The following is a 13,008-nucleotide window of genomic DNA, read 5'->3' on the forward strand; positions in this document are numbered from 1 at the left end:
GCATGGATCACTACTAAATTGGGAGCAGTGATTAATGCTTGAAGTTGGTTCACTATTTAGCAAAGCCCAAGTGGCTCCTTCTACTCTGCTAAGATGTAGAGCGCTTCCAACATTAAGAGTTCAGACACTATGTAAAAATGAAATGATCATAATAGCCTCGTGGGACAGGAAGAGCCAATATTTCTTAAATATTCATGTAAGTAATAACTGAGAAGTAAATATTGCATTTAAATATGGGTACATATAGATTGCAAACAAAGCAAAACAAAATACAAAACCCCAAAGAAGCAAGCTCCAGGTTCCTAAATTGTTGCTTGTGTTTACGCATTCTAAAATAACAAAGTTACCTTTAATAATGAAATCCTATCTTCACTGAATTACATATCCTTTCCCCTCCCCTTGAAAATGGAAAAATGGGTTATTTTTTTTTTTGCAAACGTAGTCATTATTCAAGTGATTGTGAGATGATATGCTGACATGCTAACACACTACTTCTTGGCATCACTTGTGTTTACAAAGGAATTTGAAATGGCTTAAAAGAAAATTAAATTAATTCAGCCTCTTGCTTTATGCTTCTGTTGAAAGCCAAATATTAGCAATATTAGGGCTTGTTTGGACTTTGATTATCCTTCTAGACTTACTCGCAACTCACAATAAGATAGACCTTAGTAGTGACAATCTAAGTAGATAGTAAGAGAATTTTCAACAATGAAAATTTCTGTTCTTTGTGTTTTCTAGCATAATAGGGATTTTTTTTTCTGGTAACACCCAAAGGTGCTCAGGAGTTACTCCTGGTTCTGCTCTCAGAAATCACTCCTGGCAGGCTTGGGGGACCATAGGGAATACTGGGGATCAAACTGGTTGGCCACATGAAAGGCAAATGCCCTATCCACTGTGCTATTGCTCCTGCCCCAGTAGGGAATGTTTAAGTGTCACTAAGTGGAATAATTGAGTGTGAAAGTAGTAAAAATGTTGGAAGCATCAATAAAAGGTGACATACGTGATCCTGACCTCTTTTTTGATAAATCCCTGAAACGAGCATTCTTGTGGTCTGCAAGTAGATAGCTACTATCCAAAGACATTGATTTTATACCAATTTTGAGAGGAATTTTGAAGAATTACTGTTTTGTGACAGTTGAAGGTGTTGTTTTGTTGAGAAAACAGGAAACAAAACTTCCCAGACATCACAGAACTTGATGTGACTCAATATGTGTCTTTGAGCCACACCTTGTGGTACTCAGGGATTACTCCTGACTCTGCACTCAGGAATCACCCCTGGAGTTGCTCAGGGGAAGTCAGAGATGGGTTGGTCACATAAAAGACAGGTGCTTTACCTGCTGTACTATTGCTATGACCCATTCTCAGGTATTTGAGAATATTTGGTATTTAGCTTGCTGGCTTTAATTCTTTGTATTAGTAGTTAAACTGTGGGGGAAAAAAGTCACAATAATATGACTACTAACTTGGGAAAAAAAAGTCACAATAATATGACTACTAACTTGGTGTTTAATCTTTTAGTTTGGACCGGCCCAGGAACTACAGAGGCCCTGGTGGGCATCGCTCATGCACGCGCGCGCACACACACACACACACACACACACACACACACACACACACACACACACACACACACACACACAGATCCTTTGCTCTGAGGCTGAGGACTAGTATGTTGAGGGAGAGTGAATTTCTGGGAAGATTGTCCAGTGAATGACTTGCAAACTGCTAGTTGGAAACTTTGCACATACTCCATGGCCTAAAGGCAGTGACTCATGTAGGGCTAATGTGTGAGATTGAGGCAGACGGAACTCCATGGGCTAGACTTTGGAAGCAAAAGATAGAGCAGTGCTCTTTAGGAACTGGGCCAAATTGAATGCAGCCAATTACTGTGGCAAGAGGACAAGATGAGCCAGAAGGAAGCAGAAATGGGACCTGGGATACAGTTTGGACTTCTGTCTTGTGGCAGCAGAGAGGTTTAAAATGGGGAAAACTACACAATGAGTGTGTCCATTACGAATGTTCTGGAAACATAGCCAGTTGGCTGCTACTTTCATTAGTTCCTGTGACCATGCCTGTTCTTGACTGGGAGACAAGCCTAGCCTGTCTTCTCAGAATAGGAGTCTTCTGCCTACCAAGACCAGAGCCATGATTGTTTTCTCTTTGCTGTCTCTAGATATCCATTCTTAAGTTCTTTCTTGGAAATCTACATCCTAATTCTTTCTTTTAAAAGTGCGTCATGTTGTATTTACCCACCAACACTGGCTGACCAAGGCCCATGGGGAAGTGAGCTCTGTAGACATGCTCTTCTTGGGAGTTTGTGCTTCTCTGCACAGGAAATAAGATCCAGGTAGAAAGGAATCACACAGTATTGTTGCCCCAGCTCTGTGCTGTCAGAAATTGTGCTTGGTGTTTTTTGTTCTCAGTGAATAATTTAGCCTCCTCCCACATGAGCACAGTCTGTAGACCAAGAAACACAGTGAGTTTTATTGACATCTTTGTAGATAGTCCTGGCAGAAATACTGGGAAGTAGCTTTTCTTATTTCAGTGTTGGCACTGAAGCCAGATTTATTTCTTTCATTGTTTTTTTGAGGGGGAGGGCGAGGGGCCATTCTCAGTGGTGGTCAGGGTTAACTCTTGGCTCTGCACATAGGGATCACTCCTGGCTGTGCTCATGGAATCATCTGGGATGCCAAGGATTAATTTTGGGTTGGTCTCATGCAAGGCAAGTGCCTTACCCACTGTACTGCCTCTTCAGACTCCCTCATTTTCAATAACATGTTCAAATGCACACAAATAAGAACAGGAACACAGCTTGCATTTGAACCTAGGTTATCTTCACTGAAAACTCACAAGGTTTCTTTCCTGACAGTGTAACCTGACCCCTGTGCTTTCTTCAGGCTCTTTAAACTGGAGCAAGAGCATTAGAAAATTTATCCCATGGGGTAAGAGGGATAACAGGGCTTTAGGCCTTTGCCTTGCATGTGGTTGCCCAGGCTTGATCACTGGCACCACCTTGGTCCCCAAGAAATGTGGAATGCACTGAGAATTATTGGGGTGGCCCAAGGGCTACATTACATTTCTGACATTGAACCACAGGTCAGGAATTGCTGGGAGGAGCCCCCAGACCTCTTTAGCTTTAGCCCTGATTAAAGAAGGAAAAAAAGAAAGACTCAATGAAGAATATTTACTATATGTGGATGACGTTACAACATTTTATGTGGGGGAGGGAGGGCCATACTGACCAATGCTGAGGACTACTTCCAGCTCTGTGTTCTGGGGTCACTCCCCATGGTGCGCAAGGGACCATGTAGTGCAGGATCTGACCACATGCAAAGCCTGCATTCAGCCAGTTGACTTTGATGTACATTTGAAAATAAAATTGAGACTATTATTGTATATAATTTTGCAAGATCTCCTCTTTTGTGACATTTTTAAAATAGAGAAAAGTTTAAAGATCAATGCTATGAACACAGTTACCTTGATTCAGCCATGATTTTATATGTTATTTTTCCTTTTTAGGCATAGTAACGTAAGATTATTTTTATCTCGTGTAAAAAATATTAACTATGGAGAATTTGAAAATCTACATATAATGTTTTTCTCTTTTGGGTTTATTAATATTTATTAAACTATTCTACTGTGTGTGTGTGTGTGTGTGTGTGTGTGTGTGTGTGTGATATCTGGTAATGTTCAGGGCTTACTCCTTACTGTGCACTCAGGATCATTCCTTGAGGATTCAGTGGACCATATGGGATGCCAGGGATAGAATTCGGGGTGGCCACATGCACGGGAAGTGCCCTACCTCCTGTACTATCACTCAAGCCCTAAGTGATTCTACTCTTTCATTATTATTGTTTGTTTGTTTTTTTGGCCACACCTGGGAACGCTCAGGGGTTACTCCTGGCTATGTGCTCAGAAATTGCTCCTGGCTTGGGGGACCATATGGGGTACTGGGGATCAAATCGAGGCCTGTCCTGGGTCAGCCACGTGCAAGGCAAATGCCCTACTGCTGTGCTATCGTTCTGGCCTCTCTTTCATTATTTTTTAAATCCAAATCTTAAAGATGCAAAAGTTACAAGTCTGTTAGAGAAAAAAATCATTATGTTGTCTTGCAAAATCCTGCTGTGGAAGGGAGGCAGAGAAATCAGTTAGCAATTTCCTTATAGAATCTCAACTAAGAAATTGGCCTTTCTTCAAAAGATCTGCTGCAGTAATGGTTAGTTTTTGCCTGAACTGGAGGGGATGTCACACAAGACAGAGATTGTTGTGGAAGTACACTAAAGCTGTCTAAGGAAGTACAAATCTTGAGTCTACCACATTCCGATTTTTTTTGTTTTTTTGTCTGATGGACCACACCCAGTGGTGCTTAGGGCTTATTCCTGGCTCTGTGCTCAGGACTCATTGCTGACAAGCTCAGGGGACCATGTGGGATGCTTGGGATTGAACCCGGATCAGCTGCATGCAAGGCAAGTGACCTATCTACTGTACTATTGCTCAGACGCTATTACAATCATGGGCCTGGAGTGGTAGCACAGCAGTAGGCATTTGTCTTGCATGCAGACAACCCGGGACAGACCTGGGTTCAATCCCCAACATTTCATATAGTCCCCTGAGTCTGCCAGGAGTAATTTCTGAGTGCAGATCCAGGAGTAAATTGAAAAACAAAAAACAAACACTCAAAAAACCCCAATCCTAACCTTACTTTTATACAGTTGGATTCTTGAGTTGTGGACAAGAAAATATGTCTGCCCTTTTGAATTGTAACTTTCCCAGCATTGAGTTCTTAGTTGTCTTTGTATTATCTTTATTTTATTATCACCAAATAAGTTGAAAACTTTTCTTTTCTTTTTTTATTTTTGGTTTTTGGTTGTTGGGTCACACCCGGCAGCGCTCAGGGGTTACTCTGGGCTCTGCGCTTAGAAGTCGCTCCTGGGGGCCCGGAGATATAGCACAGTGGCATTTGCCTTGCAAGCAGCCGATCCAGGACCAAAGGTGATTGGTTCTAATCCTGGTGTTCCATATGGTCGCCCGAGCCTGCCAGGAGCTATTTCTGAGCAGACAGCCAGGAGTAACCCCTGAGCACCGCCGGGTGTGGCCCAAAAACCAAAAAAAAAAAAAAAAAAAAAAAAAAAAAAAAGAAGTTGCTCCTGGCAGGCTTGGGGACCATATGGGATGCTGGGATTCGAACTGTCCTTCTGCATGCAAGGCAAACGCCTTACCTCCATTCTATCTCTCTGGCCCGGAAAACGTTTCTTACTGCTATGTTATATGCATATTGAAAAGCAACATATTGTATATGTGTGGAATGTTTCCTGTCTCCTAAAGGTTATTTTCTCACCAATTTTTTTTCATTGCACTGTGTCCTCTTATTTCTTCTTTTTGTTTAATGGGAAGTGGTTTTGAGTCAATGATCTGACTTCTGCCAGAAATTAGTTTCACTTGATTTTATATTTCTTTAACTACAGAGAGTCATATTACTTGTATGTGTGATTAATTTATGCATTTCGAACATAACTGTGCTCTATTCATTTCTATCATTCTATATGTTCTACTAAATGAATATTCTTTGTGTATTTCTACTGTTGGCAGATTTTTATTTTATTTTTTATTTTTTGGGTCACACCCGGCAGCGCTCAGTGGTTACTCCTGGCTCTATGCTCAGAAATCGCCCCTGGCAGGCACAGGGGACCATATGGAATGCCGGGATTTGAACTATGGTCCTTCTGCATCAAAGGCAAATGCCTTACCTTCATGCTCTCTGACCCAGTTGGCAGATTTTTAGATTGTTGCAACTCAAACTTGTGAGTTATTACAAACATGCTGCTATGCACAGCCTTTGTATTATGTCAATACAAATGCATATACATTAGTACTAAATCAGAGGGCCTGTGAATATTCAGTATTAGTGGACAAGGACAAGCCATTTCTCTTAGAAGGGGCACTCATTGTATTTCTCTTAGCTGTATGAAAGTTCCTTTTGAGGTATCTGTTTCCTATTTGGGGAAATTTTTTGTTCCGTTAAAATTTTACCAGTATGTGGAATTATTATATTATGGCTAGAATTTGCATTTCCTTGGCTATTAATGAAATTGAACACTTTTAATGAAGTCATTGACCATTTATATATCCTTATTATTTTGATATAGGTATCATCTTCATCTTAGTCATTTATGATTGTTGCAATACTTTTTTCTGACTTTTAACTTCTTCTTGATGATACTTGGGTAACTGAGTACTTTTATTTATTTTTTTTTTGGTTTTTGGTTCACACTCGCCAGCGTTCAGGGGTTACTCCTGGCTCTGTGCTCAGAAATCGCTCCTGGCAGGCTCGGGGGACCCTATGGGATATCAGGATTCGAACCACCATCCTTCCGCATGCAAGGCAAATGCCATACCTTCATGCTATTTCTCTGGCCCCTTAGTTCTTATTTTTAATGTATTCAAGTTAGCTATCTTTTTCTTTGTATGAAGTGCACCTGTCTGATAAAAAGTTTTTCCCTATTCTGAAGTTTTAACAGCATCCTTTGTTATCTTGTAGAATTTATTGTTTTTTCCCCCTTATGCATTAGATATATCTGAGGTTATTTTTTTGCATGATGCAAGGTGAAATTTAATATTTTTATATGGTGTGAGGAAAAGGTTCATATTTTACCTCAGGATTATTAGTTAAATCAACATTACTTATTAAAATGTTGTTCTTTTTATGTAATAATACAATTTTTGGATTATGAATCTTACGTCTGTTTCAGAGTGACTATCTATAGATTATTTATTTATTTATTTTCTTTTTTGGGCCACACCTGGCGGCACTCAGGGGTTACTCCTGGCTATCTGCTCAGAAATAGCTCCTGGCAGGCATGGGGGCCCATATGGGTCGCCGGGATTCGAACCAACCACCTTAGGTCCTGGATTGGCTGCTTGCAAGGCAAACGCTGCTCTCTGGCCCCTAGATTATTTATTTAGTTCATCTGGTATATATTTCTTTTTTCTAATAACTTATGGTCAAAATTAATGAGCCCTAATAACAACATCTTCTTATATCCTTCTCTGTATGTCTCCACATTCTTTTTTTATTGCTGCTCTCTTCCTTATTTTCTGCTGGTCTTTATTCTCCTTAGACTTTTGTTTGTTTGTTTGTTTTGGGGTCACACCTGGCAGTGCTCACGGGTTACTCCTGGCTCTGTGCTCAGAAATCACTCTAGGCAGGCTCAGGGAACCATATGGGATGCTGGGAATCGAAATGGTCCCAGATTGGCCACTTCCAAAGCAAACACCCTACCTCTGTGCTATCTTTCCGACCCTTATTCTATTTAGACTTTTAAAATCTTTTTAATTTCTTTTTCTTCAATGTTATTCCTATCTATTTGCCACATTAATGAATTTTTCAAGTTAATAACATACAAATACATACCTAAACTACTAGGCTTTTATTGAAGTTGTTTTAAATTTATAGATTAATTTGTGTAATTTTTTTCAAACTTTATTTAAACACTGGTTTACAGCATTGTTTTTAATGATGTTTTGGGCATTTGATGTCCCAGCATCATCAACTACCAGTGTGATTGACCTACCATTTCCTCAAGTTTCCCACATACCCCTCAAGATTGCCCTCTTAGGAGGCATAAAATATTGTATTTTATGTTGTTTGTTATAACAAATTGGTAAATGGGATTATCAAAAAATAGTTCAGCCAAAGAAAATTTGTGAAAATCATTATAACTCACATTGGTGTTATTGCATTCATTGTGGGGGGTAGCTGAGCTGTTTGTTGTCTGTTGAGCCTTCTATGTTATTGTTTTTACTTACTGAACTTAATAGGCTTCTATGCCAAGTTCCCATCTAATTTGTTGTGCTCCTACTGGGCTGTTGTTTTGTGGAATTTGGAGATGTCTTGTGGCTGTGTAAATGGCCAGGAGCTCCAGGAGCTGTAGAACTGTGATAATTCTTGACTTTTCTCTCTCCTAAGGAAGCCCCATGTATTCAGCCTGAAGATCAGTATATATACCTGGGAGTTTCATTGGCTTGGTGTCTCTTCTGAAGTTGTAAAGCTGGGATGTTTGTATGGTGAAGGCTGTGGGAGGTGGGTGTCCAGTTTGTATGAATTTATCCTCATTGTATTGAGTTTTTCACTTCATGATCATGGCATATCTCTTCACTTATCAGACTTACTAATTATTTTTTATTTTTTTCATATTTTAGAGTATATAATTTGTCAATGTCTCTTAGTAGGTAGGTGCCTGAGTATATTTTATGTTACTATCAATTATGTATCTTTTAAAACTTACATTTGAAAAACTTTGATATTAGTGTATATAAATATAATAAATCCTGGTACTCTTTCATTTGTGTGTGTTTTGGGCCACACCTGATGGTGCTCAGGACCTACTCCTGGCTCTGCACTCAGGAATGACTGCTACTTTGGTTTAGGTGACTATATGGGGTGTTGGGAATCAAATCCGGGTCAGCTATGTGCAAGGCAAGAGCCTTACCCATTGTACTATGTCTTCCGTCTCTGGTGCACTAATCTTGTATACATAAAATCTGCTAAATCATTTTTATTTCTTTATTATATTAATGGAATTTTGCCTAAGAGAAGCTCACTGTATATAATTTTATGTTTCTATTCTGGGAAAAGGATAGTAATAGTTTTTGTGTCAAAAACTTGTAACAGGGCTGGTCAGATAGCTTGTCAGGCTGGAGCTCATTCTTTGCATATGGAAGGCCTGGGTTCAATCTCTAGTACCATTGAAGCAACCTGTGAGATAGAAGTAATCCTGGAGCACAGCCAGGTGTGGCCCTCAAATAAAAACAACAATAAGAAGGATATTTTAACAGGATATTTTATGACATCAAATGCTTAGTGTTGAGCTACATATAATTCAGTTCTGTTTTATGTATATAATTCAGCTTTTCCTATAGCTGCAAGAAAGAAAATTTGGTTTCTGTCACTAATAGGAATATCTCTTTGGTGTCAGGGTTTGGATCACACCAGGTATGAGTTGACCATGTGCAGGGCAAGCACCTTACCCCCTACTATCTTTGGCCCTAAATAACAATTTTTTTTTGTTTGGTTTGTTTTTGGGCTACACTGGTGGTGCTCAGGGGTTAATCCTGGCTCTGTACTCAAGATTCACTCCTGGAAGTGCTTGAGTGATTGCTTGGGATGCAGGGATAGAAATCAGGTTGGCTGTGTATAAGGCAAGCATCCTACCTGCTGTACAGTCCCTTAGACCACTTTTAAGTTAAAATAATTTGTAGCAGTTTTTGATTAAAAAAGTTAAAGTGTAAAACCATGCTGTTGTTGAACAATAGTTTAATATCTCCTTTCTAATCTGTAGGTCTTTTCTGTGTTCCTTCCTTATTGCAATGCTAAATCATTTTATGCAATACTCACTTCTGAGTCCTTTCATGATTTCTTTGATCCATGTGGCCTTTCGCAGAATGTAGATTCACTTCTAAACACAGGAGCAGTTCCCCGGTGAGGTCTTATGTTGATTTGTAGCTTCTTGATTCCTCTGGAATCAGACAACATACTTCGTGCTTTCTTATTCTTTGGACACTTGTTACTTTTTACATGTCGAGACTGATCATTTTGGTAAATATTTTTGTGTACCTCAAAAATCTTGAAATTGATGATTGTTTGATATGGTGTCCTCTATATGCCTATTAAATTACAATTGTTAATTGTGGTAGTTTAAATCTTATGTAGACATTTTGCACTTTGTCTTTTGTTTTTGTTTTGTTTTTGTTTTTGGGTCACACCCAGCAGTGCTCAGAGGTTACTTCTGGTTCTATGCTCAAAAATTGCTCCTGGTGGGCTGGAGAGATAGCACAGAGTCAAGTCATTTGCCTTGCAAGCAGAAGGATGGTGGTTCAAATCTCAGCATCCCATATGGTCCCCCGGGCCTGCCAGGAGGGATTTCTGAGCATAGAGCCAGGAGTAACTTCTGAGTGCCATCGGGTGTGACCCAAAAACCAAAAAAAAAAAAAGAAAACAGAAAAAAATTTGCTCCTGGCAGGCTCAGGGGACCATATGGGATGCTGAGATTTGAACCACCATCCTTCTGTATGCAAGACAACCACCCTACCTCCATGTTATCTCTCTGGCCCCTGCATTTTGTCTTTTTATTCTACCAGAGAAAATTATTAAAATCTAGGGACCAGAGAGTTAGACCACAGCTGACTTTGGATATACTTCTGTCATCACGAATGGTCTTGAGCACCAGTAGAGGTGATTCCTGAGCATAGAATCAGGAGTTAGCCCTGAGCACTGCCAGGTTTTGGTTTGGCTTCTAAACCAAAATTAAAAACAAACAAACAAACAAACAAACAAACAAAAAAACCCAGAAAAATTATCGTTGTGGATTTGTCTATTTATAGTTCTGTCAATATTTGCTACATACTATATATATTTTTTGAGGGTGCACTCAAATTATGAGTTTAGTATCTTTCTGGTGAATCAAAAGTTTCATAGCACGAAGAAAGAAAAAATTTTACCCTTTAATAACGCCTTTTTTTGTTTGCTTTGGTGTCATATCTGACAGGGCTGGAGAGGGGGAGGATTACTCCTGGTTTTGGTGCTAAGGGGACATTAAGGAACCAAGTATATTGAACCTGGGCTTTCAGCATGCAAAGCCTGTATGCTGGTCCTTTGAGCTAATGCTTTTTTCGTGTTCAAATTTTTCTTATTTTCATGTAACTGATCCAGTTTCTCTGAGTGTTTTATATACCTGACCCAGTTCTTCAGTGTTTGCATGGTATAATGTTTCAATATTTTTATTTTTTTGATTTTTGGGGTATCTTTATACTTCATGAGCTTTTCGAATAAGCATCATGAAGTTTTCTTCTTGAGACTCTGTTTTCAGTCTTTGCCTTTGAGTTGGAACATTTAATTTATATATATGCATAAGGCAATTTTTAATGGTTTTTAAATTCTCCTCTCCATCCTTCCCTCCTTCACTGTTGCTGCTATTGTTGTTATTGTTATTGTTTATGATGTTTTGATGACTGGGATTGTACCCACACCTGGCTGTGGTGTTCACACATTTTCTTTACTGTGGTGTGTGGTAGGGATCATATATCAGACAGGGGTATCATACTGGACTGCAGTACTCACAGGTTTACACTCCTTTAGTCACAGCACTTGCACACGTGTTTATGGGCATTTGCATTCTTTTTTGGGGCACAGAATTATAGCTCAGGTGTATGGAGGGGCCCACTTCAGGGCTCACATATGTGCTTTCCAAAGGTTGTGCTTCTTGAACAGAGTTCTTGCACTCCTCTTTAGTTGTATTGCTCGTTGAGGGTTGCAACCCTTTTGTGGTGCTTTCACAGCTTGAAAATTGCTTGCGGTATTAGTGATTGCAGACAGCGGAGCTGCTGGGTTTATACTTAGAGTATATAGGACCCTAGGGATTTGAAGTTAGGACCATACAGCTTGCCAGGACAGTGCTCTAATTCCCTATGCAATTCTTTTGGGCTCTGTATTTAATTTTTTAATTTATCATGTTTCTAATAAATTTTAATTTCTCCTGCCTTTTGTATGTTTCTTTTTTCTTCCTCTCTGCCTCTCTTTCTCTTCATACATTTTCACACTGGCTGATTATATGTAAATATTTTGTCTGTCATAGTGAGTTACTCACTTTTATATTTTTAATATAAGATATAATTATATAATTTTGATCTAGATTAATAAAGCTATTCATCTAGAGATTATGCCATGCATACTTGACTTATGTCCAATATAGTACTTTTTATCTTCTGTGTAAGAGGCTGCAATTTCTTTTACTTATTCCTGGCTTTCATGATATTTTTATCCTCTATTTTAATAATCCAAAAAACTATATTTTTGTCTTATGCAGTGGGTATTCATTAGATTTTCATTTTTATAGTCTTTTTCTTTTGTAAGTCATTTTTACTTGAAAATTACTTACTTTTCCTCAATAATACCTTTTAGTTAATTAATTACTTTTATTGCGGGGGTTGCTTAAGTTATACCCAGCAGTATTCAGGACTCACTCCAGGCTCTGTGCTCAGGGATCACCCCTGGAGATGCTCAATGGATCATGTGTGGTATAAAGTATCTAATTAGAGATGACAGTTCCCCTGTACTATCTCTCTGTGTTTCTTTCAGTGATACTCTACTGAGGATAATTTTGTCTCAGCGTTTCTTGAAAATGCCTTTCTTTTTTGTTCTCAAATATATGTCACCAGTGTATAGAATTATAGTCTGGCAGTTATTTCCTTTCTATAATTGGAAGGTACTGCATGATGTTTTCATTTTCATTGTTTCTGTTGAGAAATCACATGTCAGTTATTGTTATTTTGAATATAAACCTTTCTTCTTGAAAAGTTTTTTCTTTAATTTTATTTTTGTCTTTTTACTGTGACACATATATAGTATTTATGTCTTTTGGGGTTTCATAGGAGTACTTCTTTTTTTTTTTTTTTTTTTTGGTTTTTGGGTCACACCCAGTGATGCTCAGGGGTTACTCCTGGCTGTCTGCTCAGAAATAGCTCCTGGCAGGCACGGGGAACCATGTGGGACACTGGGATTTGAACCAACCACCTTTGGTCCTGGATCGGCTGCTTGCAAGGCAAACGCCGCTGTGCTATCTCTCCAGGCCCAAGAGTACTTCTTAACTTGATAACTCCTTAGTTTTAGAAATTAGGAAATATGGGGGGGCTGGAGAGATAGCATGGAGGTAAGGCATTTACCTTTCATGCAGAAGGTCATCGGTTCGAATCCCGGCGTCCCATATGGTCCCCCGTGCCTGCCAGGAGCAGTTTCTGAGCACAGAGCCAGGAAAAACCCCTGAGCACTGCCGGGTGTGACCCACAAAAAAAAAAAAGAAATTAGGAAATATGATATTTTGTTAAATTATATTTTAAACGTAATGTAGAAAAATAAGGAAGTGTCAAGCATACTGTAACATTTTCATAAATTGTACTTAATCATTTGATGCTTGGTGTATCCCCCCATCAAAATAGGTTAAAATTTTTTCATAG

General features: G+C 39.0%; 1 protein-coding gene across 1 annotated transcript in view; it reads left to right on the forward strand.

The window, feature by feature from the left end:
• Positions 1-13,008, forward strand: part of UNC79 (unc-79 homolog, NALCN channel complex subunit) — a 307,457-nt gene that overhangs the window by 74,613 nt on the left and 219,836 nt on the right. The gene's annotated exons all lie outside the window — the stretch shown is intronic.

Source organism: Suncus etruscus, chromosome 3, assembly GCF_024139225.1.
Source record: "Suncus etruscus isolate mSunEtr1 chromosome 3, mSunEtr1.pri.cur, whole genome shotgun sequence".
NCBI classification, from domain to species: domain Eukaryota; kingdom Metazoa; phylum Chordata; class Mammalia; order Eulipotyphla; family Soricidae; genus Suncus; species Suncus etruscus.